The sequence below is a fragment of the Balaenoptera musculus genome, chromosome 8 (assembly GCF_009873245.2).
Source record: "Balaenoptera musculus isolate JJ_BM4_2016_0621 chromosome 8, mBalMus1.pri.v3, whole genome shotgun sequence".
Classification (NCBI taxonomy): domain Eukaryota; kingdom Metazoa; phylum Chordata; class Mammalia; order Artiodactyla; family Balaenopteridae; genus Balaenoptera; species Balaenoptera musculus.
The window spans coordinates 11,526,810-11,542,481 of NC_045792.1; positions in this window are offsets into that span (position 1 = coordinate 11,526,810).

Sequence of the window (15,672 nt, forward strand, 5' to 3'; positions counted from 1 at the left end):
CAGATGTAAACTATTGTGATTGATAATAAGAAATATATATGTGGTCTTCATCCCATTTCTAACACAGAGCTTCTAAAACCCTTGCTCCTAAGCGATAGGCTCAATAAAGTTGTCTTTTGTTATTCATAACAAGCCCCCTTCAACTGCACCAGAGTTTATGAGGTGACTTTTGGAAAGCCCCTAAGGTTGGGGGCTGCTTTCCAGGGGAACCAACCTAGATTAGAGGGTTGGAACTATCAATCCCACCACCCTGCCCCAATCTCTGGGGAGGGGAGAGGCGCTGGAGGTTAAATCAACTGTGGATGGCCAATGATTTAATCAACCATGCCTGTGTAATGAAGCCTCCAGAAAAACCCAGAAGGATGGGGTTCAGGCAGCTTCTAAGTTGGGGCACACGTAGAGATGTGGGTGTACCTAAAGAGGACATGAAACCTCCGTGCCCTTTCCCCATGCATTGCCCTAAGCATCTCTTCCATGGCCTGTTCCTGAGTTATATCCTTTTGTGATAAACTGGTAATCTAGTAAGTAAAATGTTTTCCTGAGTTCCGTGAGCCAATTAATCAATTTGTTTCATTTGTGTAGCAAAATTAACCAGACTTGAGGAGGGGGTTGTGGGAACCTCCAACCTACAGCCAGTTGGTCAGAAGCACACGTGACAACCTGGATTTGGGCTTGGCATCTGAAGTGGAGGAGGGCAGTCCGAACCCTGAACCTGGGGATCTGATGTGATCTCCAAGTAGACAGTGTCAAAATTGAGTTAAATTGTAGGACACCCAGCTGGTGTCGCAGAATTGCTCAGTGTGTGGAAAACCCATGTATCTGGTATCAGAAGTGAAGGAGTATTGTAGCCGAGCGTGGAGTATAAAGTAACACACACAGGGAGAATGTTTTTCCTTTAGAGCCACGGATTCTCCTTCGGTGGGAATGCTCATGCCTGTCGTTTATTTAAGAGTCTCCAGCCTGAACAGTGAGATATTCAGTGTCATTTGGGCAGCACCCTAGGATAGTCATTTGCCCTGATCAGGAAGGCATGCCTCTGGGGTGGTCGGCTAGGCTCTCACCAGAAAGCCCACACTGCAGAGGCAGCTATTACAAGTGTTTTGGTTATTCGACTCTCAATCAATACACGTGATTTTCTTTTTTACTAACTAGCATAGCAAATGTTAAAAATATTTTTTCATTAGTGGCTTGTTAATGAGCTTAATGAGTATTCGAAATGGGTTCCCGGTAGTGAATTCAGAAGTATTTAAGGCATATGGCTCGTCCAAAAGATTTCATAGACACACCCATTCATTGCGTGAACAGGTGTAAGAATATAACAAGTGCTCCAGCCTCAGAGCTGGCAGATTCTTGTTCTCTGACTCATCCTGTGTGCTTGGTCTGAGGATTCTGGTTGCCTGTTACCAAGGTCTAGTAAAGCACATTCAAGTAAAGTGGGACGAGAGTACCTAAAAAGAGATGTCTCTTAACGTGCCCTGTTACTCACAGATGCGTAATAAATGCCTGCGTGCGTGGCAGAACCAGCTGTGAGATTTCCTGTCGTTAAACCCTGGCAGTGAGGTTATGGGGAGTATATTTGTTTGCTAAGGCTGCCATAACAAAATACCACAGACAGGGTGGCTGAAACAACAGGAATGTACTCTCCCACAGTTCTGGAGACTGGAAGTGCAAAATCAAGGTGTCAGCAGGGGGGGTTTCTTCCGAGGCCTCTCTCGCTGGCTTGCAGATGACTGTCCTCTCGCTGGGTCCTCTTATGGTCATCCCTCTGTGCATGGCCACCCCTGGGGTCTCTGCCTCTTCTTATAAGGACACCAGTCAGGTTGGATTGGGGCTCACTCTAAAGGCCTCAGGTAACATCATCACCTCTTCAAAGACCCTATCTCCAAACATAGTTACCTTCCAAGGTGTTGAGGATTAGGATTTCAACATATAACTTGGTGGGTGGACACAATTCTGCCTGTAACAGGGAGTAAATAATCTGTACCTGCTCTAACTTGGTGGCTACCCTTATAGATCAAAAAAGCTAATGACTAAGCATAGCTAAACAGATTGAGACCAGTTTTCCCATGTGGCTCTAGAGTGGCCCTGTTGGGAAACTAAGCTGAGGTTGGAAGTAGCAGGTCCAAGGTTCTCAGGATCAGTGCATGAGCTGTGACAAAATTTCAGTTGCCTGTCACAGAGACCCAAAACTGATGGTGGCTCACACAAGACTAAAGTGTATTCCTCTCTCTCTTAAACTGGTATCTCAGCCTCGCTTGGCGAAACTGCCAGGTGTTCAGGCTGCTTCTGTCTCATTGCTCTGCCGTCCCTGGGTACCTCCTTCAACTGCATGGTCCACGATGGCTCCCAGGCACATCCTCCTTCCAGACAGTGGGGAGGAGAAAGGGCTCAAACCCAAAGTGCACACGTCGCTTCTGCTCACGTCCTCTTGGCCAGAACTTAGTTATATGTCCACACCCACCCACAAGGGATGTTGGGAGGTAGAGGCACTATTTTGAGCATCCCTGTGCCCACTTACAAATCAGGGATTCTGTTCCCAAGGGGAAAACAATACCGGGGAACAACCAACAGTCACTTCCAAAATTAGAGCGTAGTAATGGAGAGAACACAGCTGAGAATCAGCAGACAAGATCCAGTACTGGTACCCTGCTTCTAAAAAACATCAAAATATTTGCGTATTTATTGGCAAATAGTCACTGCTCTAGCCCCTGAGTACCCCCCTCCCACTGCCCCTTACCATCCCAGTCCCCCTCCCCCTCCCCCAGGACACCATGGACTTCCCCTAGGACCCAGTAACTAAAAGATTAATGCGTGGTCCACAGGGGTCTCCCTGACCCTGATCCTGCCCAATGGCTTGTGCCCAACCTGATTGGTTCATGTCCTTGTCTTACTGATTTTTTAATATTTCAAATATAACTTGTGGGAGCAATGTCTGGAAACCAGATTTTATGAAAAAGTTAAAGAACTAGGGATATTTAACCTAAGATAGATTTGGCAGGGGGAACAGCTCAGTCATCATCTTTAAGCATTTGTAATAATAGTCACTACCTTTAAATTTTCCTTTAAGTGTCTATTATGTGCCAAGACCTGAACTGGGCTCAGTGCTTTATATGTACTCTTTCAAATTCTCAAAGCAATCCTGTATAGTGGGAATGATTTTCATTTCATTGACAAAGGCAGTGAAGATCAGAGACGTTGAGTTACTTGCAGAAGACATACAACCAGAGTCAAGATTCAAACCCCTGGATGTCTGGCTCCAAAGGGGAAGCTTTCTCCCCAGCACCATGTTGCTTTCTCTGTGAAAGAGGAAGTAGCCATATTCACATTTCTTTACAGAGCAGAACTAAGACGTTACAGGAGAGCCAGGAAAGATAAGTTCAAATAAAAATAGAACTTCTAACAATCGAGTTATTAAAAAATGAAATGTACTGGTGAGCTGATAGCAAATTTTATATAGAAATATAAAGGACCTAGAATAGTCAAAGCAATCTTGAAAAAGAACAAATTTGAAGGACTTATACTACATGATTTCAACACTTACTGTAAAGCTATAGTAATTAAGAAAGTGTGGTATTGGCATAAATAGATAAACAGATGGGAAAAAATGTAGAGTCTAGAAACAGAATCATACACATAGAGTCAAATGATTTCTGACAAAGGCAATTCAGTGGGGGAAAAATCATTTTTAAGTGGTACTTGATTAATTCAATATTTATATGAAATCAATGAACCTCAACCCCTACTTCACATCATATACAAAAATTCATTTGAGATGGATCACAAACCTAAATGTAAAAACTAAACTATAAACCCTCTAGAAGAAAATATGGGAGAATATATATGCAAAGACAGGTGGGCAAAGATTTCTTAGGCCATGTAAAAACATAACAATAAAAGAAAAAATTGATTCGATGTACCTTATTAAAATTAAAATTTCTAATCATCAAAAAGCATTGTTAATAAAATGAATAGGCAAGCTACAGACAGAGATATGTCTCTCACAAAGGACTCATAAACAGAATATACAAAGAACTCCTATAAATCAACAATAAGAAGACAAACAATATTTTTAAATGGGCAAAAAACTTGGACTAACGCTTCACAAAAAAGAATGTGTGTGTGGCCAATAAGCACATAAAAACGATTCTGAGCATCATTGTTCAACAGGGAAATGCAAATTAAAACCACAAAGGGATACCACTACACACCCACTGGAAGGGTTAAAATTGTTAAATTCTAACAATACCAAATGCTAGAGAAGCTGTGGAACAACTGGATCTCTTGTACGTTGATGGTGAAAGGATAAAATGGTACAGCCACTTTGGAAAACTGGCATTTTCTTATAAATATTCACCTCTCGTGATCCAGGAATTCCAAAAGAAATGAAATCATATGTCTACTAAAAAATTGTGTAAGAACGTTAATTGTGGCTTTATTTCTAATAGCCAGACCTTGGAAACAATGCAAGTGTTCATCAATAGGAGAGCGGATAAACAAATTGAGGTATATTTGTACAGTGGGATATTGTCCAGCAATAAAAAGGAATAAATTATTAATACATACAGCAACATAGATGAGCCTCAAAAATATTACGTTATGGGAAAAAAGCCAGACACGAAAAGAGTACGTACACTGAATGACTCCATTTATGTGAAGTCCAGGAACAGGCAAAACTCATCTATGGGAATGGAAATCAGAACTGTAGTTACCAGACTTCCCTGGTGGTCCAATGCTCCCACAGCGGGGGGCGTGGGTTCGATCCCTGGTCAGGGAACTAAGAAACTGCATGCCGCACAGGCTAAAAATAAATAAATAAAAGGTTTTCAAAGAGGAAATAAAAGGACTTCCCTGGTGGCCCAGTGGTTAAGAATCCGCCTGCCAATGCAGAGGACACGGGTTCCAGCCCTGGTCTGGGAAGATCCCACACACCACGGAGTAACTATGCCTGCATGCCACAACTACTGAAGCCCGCGTGCCTAGAGCCCGTGCTCCGCAACAAAAGAAGCCACCACAATGAGAAGCCTGCGCACCTCAACGAAGAGTAGCCCCTGCTCACCGCAACTAGAGAAAGCCCATGGGCAGCAACGAAGACCCAAAGCAGCCAAAAATAAATAAATAAATTAATTAATTAATTAATTAATTTAAAAAAAAGAATTGAGGTTACCTGTGGGAGGGTGTGGAGAGGGAGGGTGGAGGGAGGGTGGTTGGATCATGGGGAGATTTTCTGTGTGATGGCAATTTTCTACATTTTGATTTAGCCATTGGAAACACAGGTATATTTGTCCAGACTCATCAAATTGTACACTTAAGGTCTGTGCATTTTAGTGTATGTAATTATACTTCAATTTAAAATAAATTTAAATAAATGAAAGGATGAAATTACTTGCCTCTCCCAGTATTATGCTCCTCGGTATTGGAAGTATTCAAGCTAGAGTAAATGCTTGTCAGAGATATTGTGGAGGGTTCAGATTAAGTCATTTAAGAAAAAATAAACTCAGATTTTTAAGACCTTGGTATACATGATACCGTACTAATCATATATTTTGGAAAAGGCAGTACCTGTGTTTGTCTTCTATTTTCGAGCAGTCAATGTAGATAAGGAAATTTATGTTGCTAAAAACTTTAAAGCACTTTAAAATGTTTTTGTTTCTTTTTCTTTTCTGAAACTCTTCCCCTATCTGGCCTTATCTTTTCTTGCCTCCTGACACCCAAGCCCTTAGCCATGCTATGTTCCTATATCTTACTACCCGTGGTGTTTGCACACTTCCTTTGTTAAACATGTTCCCCACCCCCATTTCTCATCAACTTCTGCCTCTCCTTGAAGATTTTATGCAGAAGTCACCGCACCTGTAAGACTTCCCTGTAAAGACCACTCCCCACAGTTTTGAGTTCTGTGCCCATGCTAGGTTTACCTGTAACATAGCGTTTACCCCAGGTTAAACGATGCCAAGGTTCCTCCCAGCTCAAAGATTCTAGCTTTTTTTTTAAAAAATAAATTTATTTATTTATTTATTTTTAATTTATTTTTGGCTGTGTTGGGTCTTCGTTGCTGTGCGTGGGCTTTCTCTAGTTGTGGTGAGCGGGGGCTACTCTTCGATGTGGTGCGCGGGCTTCTCATTGTTGTGGCTTCTCTTGTTGCAGACCATGGGCTCTAGGCCTGCGGGCTTCAGGAGTTGTGGCACGTGGGCTCAGGAGTTGTGGCTTGCGGGCTCTAGAGTGCAGGCTCGGTAGTTGTGGTGCACAGGCTTAGTTGCTCCGCAGCATGTGGGATCTTCCCGGACCAGGGCTTGAACCCATGTCCCCAGCATTGGCAGGCAGATGTTTAACCACTGAGCCATCAGGGAAGTTCCGATTCTAGCTCTTTGAACAAGCAATTCTAGACCTGAATGAAGAGAAACAGTCAAGCCACCAGCAGTAGCATCTTCATGAGGTTCTACAGGAGGTAGACGAATGAAAAAATAGGACCTCGGGACACTTTTCTATGGGAACTACAAGACAATGTTAGATCGGAAACTACAATCTCTGCTGACTGATAAGAGACTTGTAGCTTTGGGGCTGGATATGAAGGAACTAAGCTCTGTGCTTGCACAACAATGGGCCCGCATGGGTGCCATGGGCATGGGGGTTTGAAAGAAAAGGATGACTACAACTCAAGGCTAAATGCAGAAGCTAATGTTTGTGAAGTACCTTCTCTGGTGCCAGATTCTATACTAAACACTTTGTATCCATTAGTCTTATTTAATCCTCATTATAACTCTCTGCAGAGAAGTAAAGTAATGTGCCCAAGATTTCACAGCTAGTAAGTGATAGAACTGGGTCTCATTTCTAGGTATGTTTGACTCCAGAGTCCATGCTCTTAATCATCAGGCTCTCCTGTGTCCCGGGAAAAGAAGTGCCAAAATCATTTTGCCCTGTCTCTTGGCTCTAGGTACCTCAACCAGCCCAAATGACAATCTTCTTTCCCATTATTTTTAGGTTATCTGGGAAGAGGAGTCTACAGCATTCTTGTTCCAGTACTTCTCACGTCTCCAGCCAGGGAGCCCTTCTTTTATGTAATCTCAGTCCCCCCTACTTTCGTTGCATCATTAGTAGATGAGCTGAAGCCTCCATTATACTTATAATTTCAATGGAAGCAGAAGGAGGCAGAAACTGCTGCAGTAGGAACTTTAACTCTTCTTTATCTATTCTATTTGTCTGAGTTTTGTCAGGTTTCTATAGCGGGGTAGTCTAGAGCCATATGAAAGGAGACTGATGAGGGGACATGATAAGACAAGAAGCAAATGTTCATTAAAGAGATGGAGAAATGGATTTATTCTCATCAAGGTGGAAGCACTGTAGCCCATAGAGTAGATCTCATAAAGTGAAGCTATGGTCTAGCCAAGGGAAATGCAGGCATACTCTAGTAGGCGTGGGAACCAGGAGCAGGAAACTGTAGCAATGTTATGCTGACATTTTGCAATAGTCTTTCCACCTTGGTCGCTTGGTCTAAATAAACAAAAACCATGTCAAATATATTCAGCACTTACTAGGAACTCATTTCTCCATCCTCACCTCTTCCTTCTCGTGATCGCACGTGACCGTAGTAGGGGGAAATCTTTGCTTTCAAAAGAGCGCTGTGTGTACCCAGAATTTGGCTCTTCCTTGCTCAACAGCCTAACCTCAGTCCTCAGAATTGAAACCTAAGATGTCTCAGCCACTGAGCTGGGGAGTGGGAGGTTTTAAAGCTACAATCAAAAAGCTAGTATGGGGCAGAGCCCACATTGAGAACAACATCGCTAACTTAGCAACAGATAGTTGCTTAGTTTTCTCTTTTAATCTCTTCCCATTTTCTTCAACCCAATGTGAGAAATGATACTTGGGACAAGTACAGTTGACCCCTGAACAACACTGAGGTTTGGGAGGCCCACCCTCTGAGCAGGTGAAAATCCTCCTATAACTTAGAGTCAGCTCTCCATCCCCACGGGTCCCCTGTAGTCCACGTTTTGCATCTGCTGATTCAACCAGTGGCAATAGTATTTGCTATTGAAAAAAATCTGCCTTTGAGTGGACCCGTGCCGTTCAAACCCATATTGTTCCAGGGTCCACTGTACGTTTTTATAGAGACCAGAGCAGAGAGGAAGAACCAGTGCATCGAGTATCATCCAGGAAAGCAAAGCTGAGCCAAGCTTTAGAGTGGGGCATCCTGGTGGGGGTGAGCCATATGAGATCAGGTACCATTAAAGGAAAAAAGGATGAGTTATTCATGTGTAATACTTGCCTCAGGTGGTTTCTAAGTAAGGATCAAGAAGGGAAGCTGAGCTGGGCTAACATGTTGACACTTTCCCTCACCCGACGGCTTGAATAAATATACCACCTCCAGCATCTCTTCTGGTTGCCGGTGCAGCAACTACATGTGCTTTGCACAAGTCTGGGAACAGGAGCCAGGTTTTCTGGTTGTTGCTTAAGTTTGTAACCTTTCCAAGCTTACCTCAGGGCAGATATCTGTTGAGCAGACACAATTGTGAAATTTCCCTAGGAAGCCTTTGGCAAGAACAACAAACGGGGCCACCCCAGAGGTCAGATCAAAGTGTAAACACTGAGCTAGCATTTGAGCTCATTGGAGGGACCTTCAGAGCTCTACACCTCATTGTGCCAGCTGACTGGGAAGGACATGAAGGGGACCAAGGTGGGGGGCTGATCCAACTTGCATCAGAGGCCTTTTTGAATTTAAATGATAGAGAGGGGGATTGAGAGAGGATTACAATCGTCAGAGTGACCAATTAGTTAGGCTGGTACAGGGATTCACACTTGATAGAGATTCTCTAGATCCAGGAGCTGGTTCTTAATCTGGCATGCTAGGAAATTCAGTTTTAACAAAGCACGTGTACTGAATGAGACCAATATCAATTTCCTGGATATGGTCCGTTGACCTTTAGGTCAGTCTCCATCCCTACTCACCCTGCTCAGTGCTCCCAGAGCCTGGCAGTATGGACCACTTCAACAGAACCCCTGACCCTCTGGCTCCCAGTTGTCTTTGGCCAATCGGAAGCGCTGGCAGCAGATCATAGTGTGGTAAAGAAAGGCAGTCAGCGTAGTTATTCCCCCAATTTCCTACCCTCCAGGCAGCTGTGGATTAGCCTCGTCCCAGCTCCTGTCAGGCAGCTCTCCTCCATACAAGCCTAGGGAACATAAGAGTTTCCCCATGGTTATTAGCCCAGAATACTGCACTATTCCTTGCAAATTTTCCACACTTTGTAAATCATAGCTTTATTAAACTCTCCTTAAAATACCGAATTGCATGTGTCATCTCAGAACACTTCTGATGTTCAATCAACCTGATATTTAATCAACATCTGTCAAACTGACAGCATAGAAATGAAGATCAGAATAACTGTCCCCAAGGCAAGTTTATATACTGACTATGATTTTATCCTCTAACCTTATGAGTTTGGCTTGTTGCAAAGAGAACTTTCAAAAGCTCTTCATTTTATCCTGCGTACTATGCCTCCAATTTGAATAAGCTGCCTTCAGATGGATGATAGTACTTGGTAATAATCTTGTTAAATATGTATTAGTGTTAGATATGCTTGCTTTTTAAACTCAATTATGTGAGAATATGAAACTAAGACCGTACGAAAACAGTAAAATGTTAAGAGTAACTGAGTATTAATAGGTATAGTACAGTAATTTAAAACACAGGCTTTAAAGTTAGATATTCAAATCTACCACCTATTAGCTGTGTGGCTTTTGGAAAGTTACTTAACCTCTCTGTTTTGTTTTTTACCCATAAAATAGTCATAAAAATTGTACCTATTTCTTACGATTGTTGTAAAGTTAAATGAAATAATGTATATAAGGTATGAGTACAGTGAACACTCAAAAATGCTAGCGATTATAATTATTACCATTAGTAAAATGTTGTTAAAATAATGACATGCTAACCTTAAGGTAAATGACCTCATCAGGTTGTTCTGAAGGTTAAATGAGTGAATATTTTTAAAGTGCTTAGAACAGTACCTGGCACATAGAGCTATATGGTGTTAATTAATACATAAATACTATTTAAGTACAAATACCTAGGTATAATCTGATTTCTTTCTCTCTGCCTTTTAATTATTCTCAGTCTCTTCTCAAACTACTTTTGGATTTCCCTCCAGGCTTAAATAGAAAAGAACTGTTTAACTTCATCCTGAAATTTTTCTTGGAGTCAAAAACCTTCTTGAGCACATGCATGGTTGTTTCAAGTTCTGATTTTTTTTTTTTTTTTTGGCCATGCCACGCGGCTTGCGGTATCTCAGTTCCCCAACCAGGGACTGAACCCGGGCCGCATCAGTAAAAGCCCAGAATCCTAACCACTAGGCCACCAGGGAACTCCCCAAGTTCTGATTTTAAGCATCAAGTCAGCTTACGGTCAAAAGCAATTTTAAGCCAGTTTTCTTGAATATTTTATTCCTCACAATCCTGAAGGAGATCTTAGATAATCTTTTGCCACAATGGTAGAGAAACTGACATTTTTCTTCCCAGTCCAGCCTCTCAGCTTTACCTGCCCCAGAAATAGAACACGTGGTCTGGAAGGAGTGGTCTGGGCCCAGAGCTGTTCAATGTCTGCTTATTCTGGGATTTGGGTCCATTAAAGTAGAGATATATAACTCAGGATAATAAAGGGATAAATGCTTTCTTCATAAAATGAGGTCAGGATTATCGCTCTCCCAGTGTCAAATTTATGATAATAGGTGAATATGCATTTCTTCATGAGAGCAGATGAAGATTTTTATCTTGAATTAGTTCTTGAATCCACGACCTGTGTTTGGTTACAGATGCCCCAGGAGGAAGGCACCCATAGCCCAGTGTGGAATAGTGCCCTCCTGCTCCCACCCTTCATCCTCAGAACTGATGCTAAGTTGCTTCCTTTCCTGGGGAAGCCAGGGAACCCTAAGTCTGGAACCTTCCCTCCTTGCTTCAGAGCAGTCCTACTGAGGGTACAAGCAAAACCACCCAGAGCCGTAAAGACTGACGATGTGAAATCTACTATAATACAAAAAAAGCCTTGAAATTTAACTACTGCTCCTGGGAAGGTAGTGGAATCCAGGAGAAAAGGGGATTGGATGGGGAAGGAAGAGGAGAAAAGCATCAAAGGGTCAAAACTAATAAAAATGAGAGAGAAAGAGAGAGAGAGAAAATGAGGTTCAAGGGAATATCCACCAGGGACACCCTCCGAAAGCTTAAGCACTAAGGTCCTACTCTTTGTAGAGAGTTGCTACAGACTGAATGTGTGTTGCAATTCATATATTGAACCCTAATCCCCAGTGTGATGGTATTAGGAGATGAGGCCTTTAGGAGGTGATTATGTCATGAAGGTGATTAGGTCAAGGGTAGAACCCTTGTGAGAGATTAGTACCTTTATAAGAGGCCTCAGAGAGCTCTCTTGCCCCTTTCACCACATGAGGGCACAGTCAGAAGGCAGCGTCTGGAAGCCAGGGAGCTCTCACCAGACACTGAATCTGTTGGGGCCTTGACCTTGGACTTCCTGGCCTCCAGAACTGTGAGAAATAATGTGTGTTGTTTATAAGCCACCCAGTCTATGGGATTCTGTTATAGTTGCCTGATCAGACTAAGACAATTGCACACAGGAGCAAATTAGAATAAGCCCAGTACTTGATCTCGTGCTGTCCCTTGCCCCTGGATGTAAGCCATAGAGCCGTAGAAACTGAAACTACCTTCAGTGTTAAAGGGCACTTACTGGCTTCTTTGTTTTGGCCGTGCCACTCAGCTTGTGGGATCCTAGTTCCCCAACCACGGATGGAACCTGTGCCCCCTGCAGTGGAAGCACGAAGTCCTAACCACTGGTCCGCCAGGAAAGTCCCCTTATTGGCTTCTGGCAAAGGAAAATCTCTGTGTTTTCCTCCCCTACTCACCCCTACCACATTTCCGGTCACTGAAAGTGGGAGGTGGTTTTCCCACACCAAGCAATTCTGAGAGCCCAGCTGGGTGTCCTACAATTCAATTTAGTTCTGAACTATCTACCTGGAGATAGCGTTAGATCGCACATCTCACAAGACCGCACCCCCATCCCTTCAGATGCCCTTGCAAATCCAGGTTATTATCTGTGTTTCTAACCAACTGGCTATAAGTCAGAGGTTCCCATGACCACCTCCTCTGGTTTGTTTAATTTGCTAGAACAGCTCACAGAACTCAGAAAAACAGTTTACTTGCTAGATTACCGGTTGATTAAAAAGGATGTTAAAGGATACAGATAAACAGCCAGAAGAAGAGATATATAGGGCAACGTACGGAAGGGTACTGAGCACAGGAGCTTCTGTCCCCATGGAGTTTGGGGTACACCACCCTCCAGGCACATTGATGAGTTCTTCCCCAACCCGGAAGCTCTCCAAACTCCATCCTTTTGGGTTTTTATGGAGGCTTCATTACATAGGCATGATTGATTAAATCATTAATTGTTGGTGATTAATTCACTCTCCAGCCTCTCTCCCCTCCCCAGAGATCAGGGGGTTGGAGCTAAAAGTTCCAACCACCTAAAGACATGGTTTGTTCCCCTGGCAACAAACCCCCATCCTTAGGGGCTTTCCAAAATCACCTCATTAACATACACTTAGGCATGGTTGAAAGGAGCTTGTTATAAATGGCAAAATACACCTTTACCTCTCCTATCACTTAAGAAATTCCAAGGATTTTAGGAGCTCTGTGCCAGAAAAGGAAATGAAGACCGATTATATCTTATTATAAATCGCGATACTACACTTCTATAAACAAGAAGTCCAAGAGGCGATCTAAGTTCAGGTCCAGCTGAACGTAGGGGCTCAAATTACAACATATGGACTATGGTTTTCACCACCACTTAGTTCCACAGGCAGCTACTTCTGTTGGGTCCAGGCAAATTTTCTCCAGGTGACAGTGAAGATGATTGCGAGTTTTCCCTGGCTTGTATCATCCATATGCATAAAAAGAAAACAGAGTACCTTCTCTCCCTAGCATAACATTCAGTCTGTATCAGTTCCTGAACAGGACCCTGATGAGGTCACATGCTCATTTTTCTCTATCCAGGAGGATGGGGTATTCCGATTGTTTAGCTGGAGACACGTACCCACAATAATCACATAGTGTGATTTCTATGGGCATTTCTCAGAAGGAAAGCTTGGAAGACAGCTATCCACTATAGCCCCTAAGTCCATTTGGCTTGAACATTCTTCTAAACTCTCCAATATAAAGCTGTTTTCACACCCATGGAGTTTAATGTGTATTCAGTTTGGAAAAAAGGAGCACTGCAGGTTTGATGGCATCAAGGACAGGTCAGAGGTCATCCTCTCTGCCCAGTCACCATGAGAACTCTTTGTACATCCTGGTGGACCACTGGTTGATGATGATCATCTAGCGATTACAATCTAGATTTTAAAAACTGGAAGGGTCTGGACTTCCCTGGTGGCGCAGTGGTTGAGAATCCGCCTGCCAATGCAGGAGACATGGGTTCAATCCCTGGTCCGGGAAGATCCCACATGCCGCGGAGCAACTAAGCCCGTGTGCCACAACTACTGAAGCCCATGTGCCACAACTACTGAGCCTGTGCTCTAGAGCCCGTGAGCCACAACTACTGAAGCCCGTGTGCCACAACTACTGAGCCTGTGCTCTAGAGCCCGCATGCCACAACTACTGAAGCCCGCGTGCCTAGAGCCCACGCTCCGCAACAAGAGAAGCCACAGCAGTGAGAAGCCCGTGCACTGCAACGAAGAGTAGCCCCCGCTCGGCGCAACTAGAGAAAGCACACACGCAGCAACGGAGACCCAGCACAGCCAAAAATAAATAAACAAAATAAATAAATTTTTTAAAAAAAAAAAAGTAAAAAAGTAAAACTTATTATTAAAAAAAAAACAACCAAAACTGGAAGGGTCACTCTGCTGCACCACCTCCCCAACTAACCCCCCCGCCTCCTCAGATAGTAACTAGAGACACACCTGTGAGACAGAAAAAGAAGTGTCTTGGCACAGATTGGTCATGAACAACAGCCGTATTTATTCTTTCCTACTCTCAGTTCCTTAATCTGAATTTTCTTTCCATTGGGGTAAAGCTAAAAAGACAGTGAAAAGAGAACACGGCCATATTATTCATCATTCTTCTGTGATAAATTCATGATTACCCCTTATTTTTCAGTGAGGGTGTTTTCTGACAGTTGACCTTTATAATTCATCTATTAGATAGTTTCAATTCAATGACCAATTTTTAAAAATAACTTTGGCAGGCCCCCTGGAGTTTCAGCCATTTAAACAAAACATAATAGAATTTTCCAAAAAAATAAAAGATGATGCCTTTATACAGCTTCCGAACAGTCCATCTGGAAAACTAGAACTAATAAACTTATGAATGAGATTCTCATTTTCCTGTTCTCAGAATCCCTCCCCCCATTGTTTCATTACTCTTTCAAAACCCTAATACGAAATTATTCCCTCTAGGAAGTCTTCCTGATTAATCACTTCCAGATCTAATTACATGTTGTTCATCATATAAACAATAATTGTGGGTACAGTTTCAATTAGGTTCACCTTCTCTGGTTTGTATATGGATTTAAAACTTCATAAGTCTTAGGATATGAGTGTACCTCCTGCTTTCCTAAGTGACGACTCATGGGCAGGGGATCTTCTCTTTTGTGTCTGTATAACTATCCCTTTACTCTCCCCTCATGCCCAGGACTGCTGTAAGCAAAGACAAAGGAGGAACTTATTTACTGGTGTAGTGAAAGATCTTGGGCTCTGCAAATCGCAGAGGTGAAATTCCAGCTCTACTATTTACAGCTGCTTGGAGGGAAAGAATCTATATTTAAAAGCTTAATTTTCTTACATGAAAACGTGATAATAAATTCTTGAGAGTTTGTGTGATGATTAAGTCAGATATGTGTTCAAAAGCACTTAAAGATGCTTGTAGATCCTTCAAAAAGTATTTGTTTCCTTAGAGATATGATTGTAGAAGCTACTGAATCTATGAGATGTATTTTTCTTTTGTTGGTGACATTTGAAATTTATTTCCAGAAGCAAAACCTTTTATGCCAGATTAGAAATAAGACTGAGGGAATTCCCTGGCGGTGCAGTGGTTAGGACTCTGTGCTTTCACTGACGAGGGTGCGGGTTCAATCCCCGGTCTGGGAACTAAGATCCCTCAAGCTTTGAGACACAGCCCCCACCAAAAAAAAAAAAAAAAAGAAGTAAGATTGAAATTGTAAATAATGTTGGGGGCAAGGAACAATCAAGTCAAATATCTTCACTCTGCCAGGTCTGATAAATATATGGCCACATACCCCAACACTGCTCCTTCCCTAACCAGTGATGGACACTGCCCATTTGTCAAAGCAGAGTATCCCATTCAGCTTGTGACACATCTGAGAACTCTCAACACGGGACTCAAGGCAGACACTGGCAATCAACTGGAGTTCGTCCACTCATGCTAACATACACCCTTGACACCTGGCTACTTTCAGAAGGGCAGGATTTGATTAAAGGATTAGGGGACAATTGGAGGAAGAGAGTAAGGGAGAATTCATTGCTGAATGTAGAGGTGAGAATGCGCTACAGGAGAGGAAAAAAGGTGCAAGTTCTCTGGCCTGATATATTTTCTAAGATGTTACCATTACCAACAGAGTTACTTCTCAGGGTCCAGTCGAAAGAATTATCCCACGGACAACTAAATAAA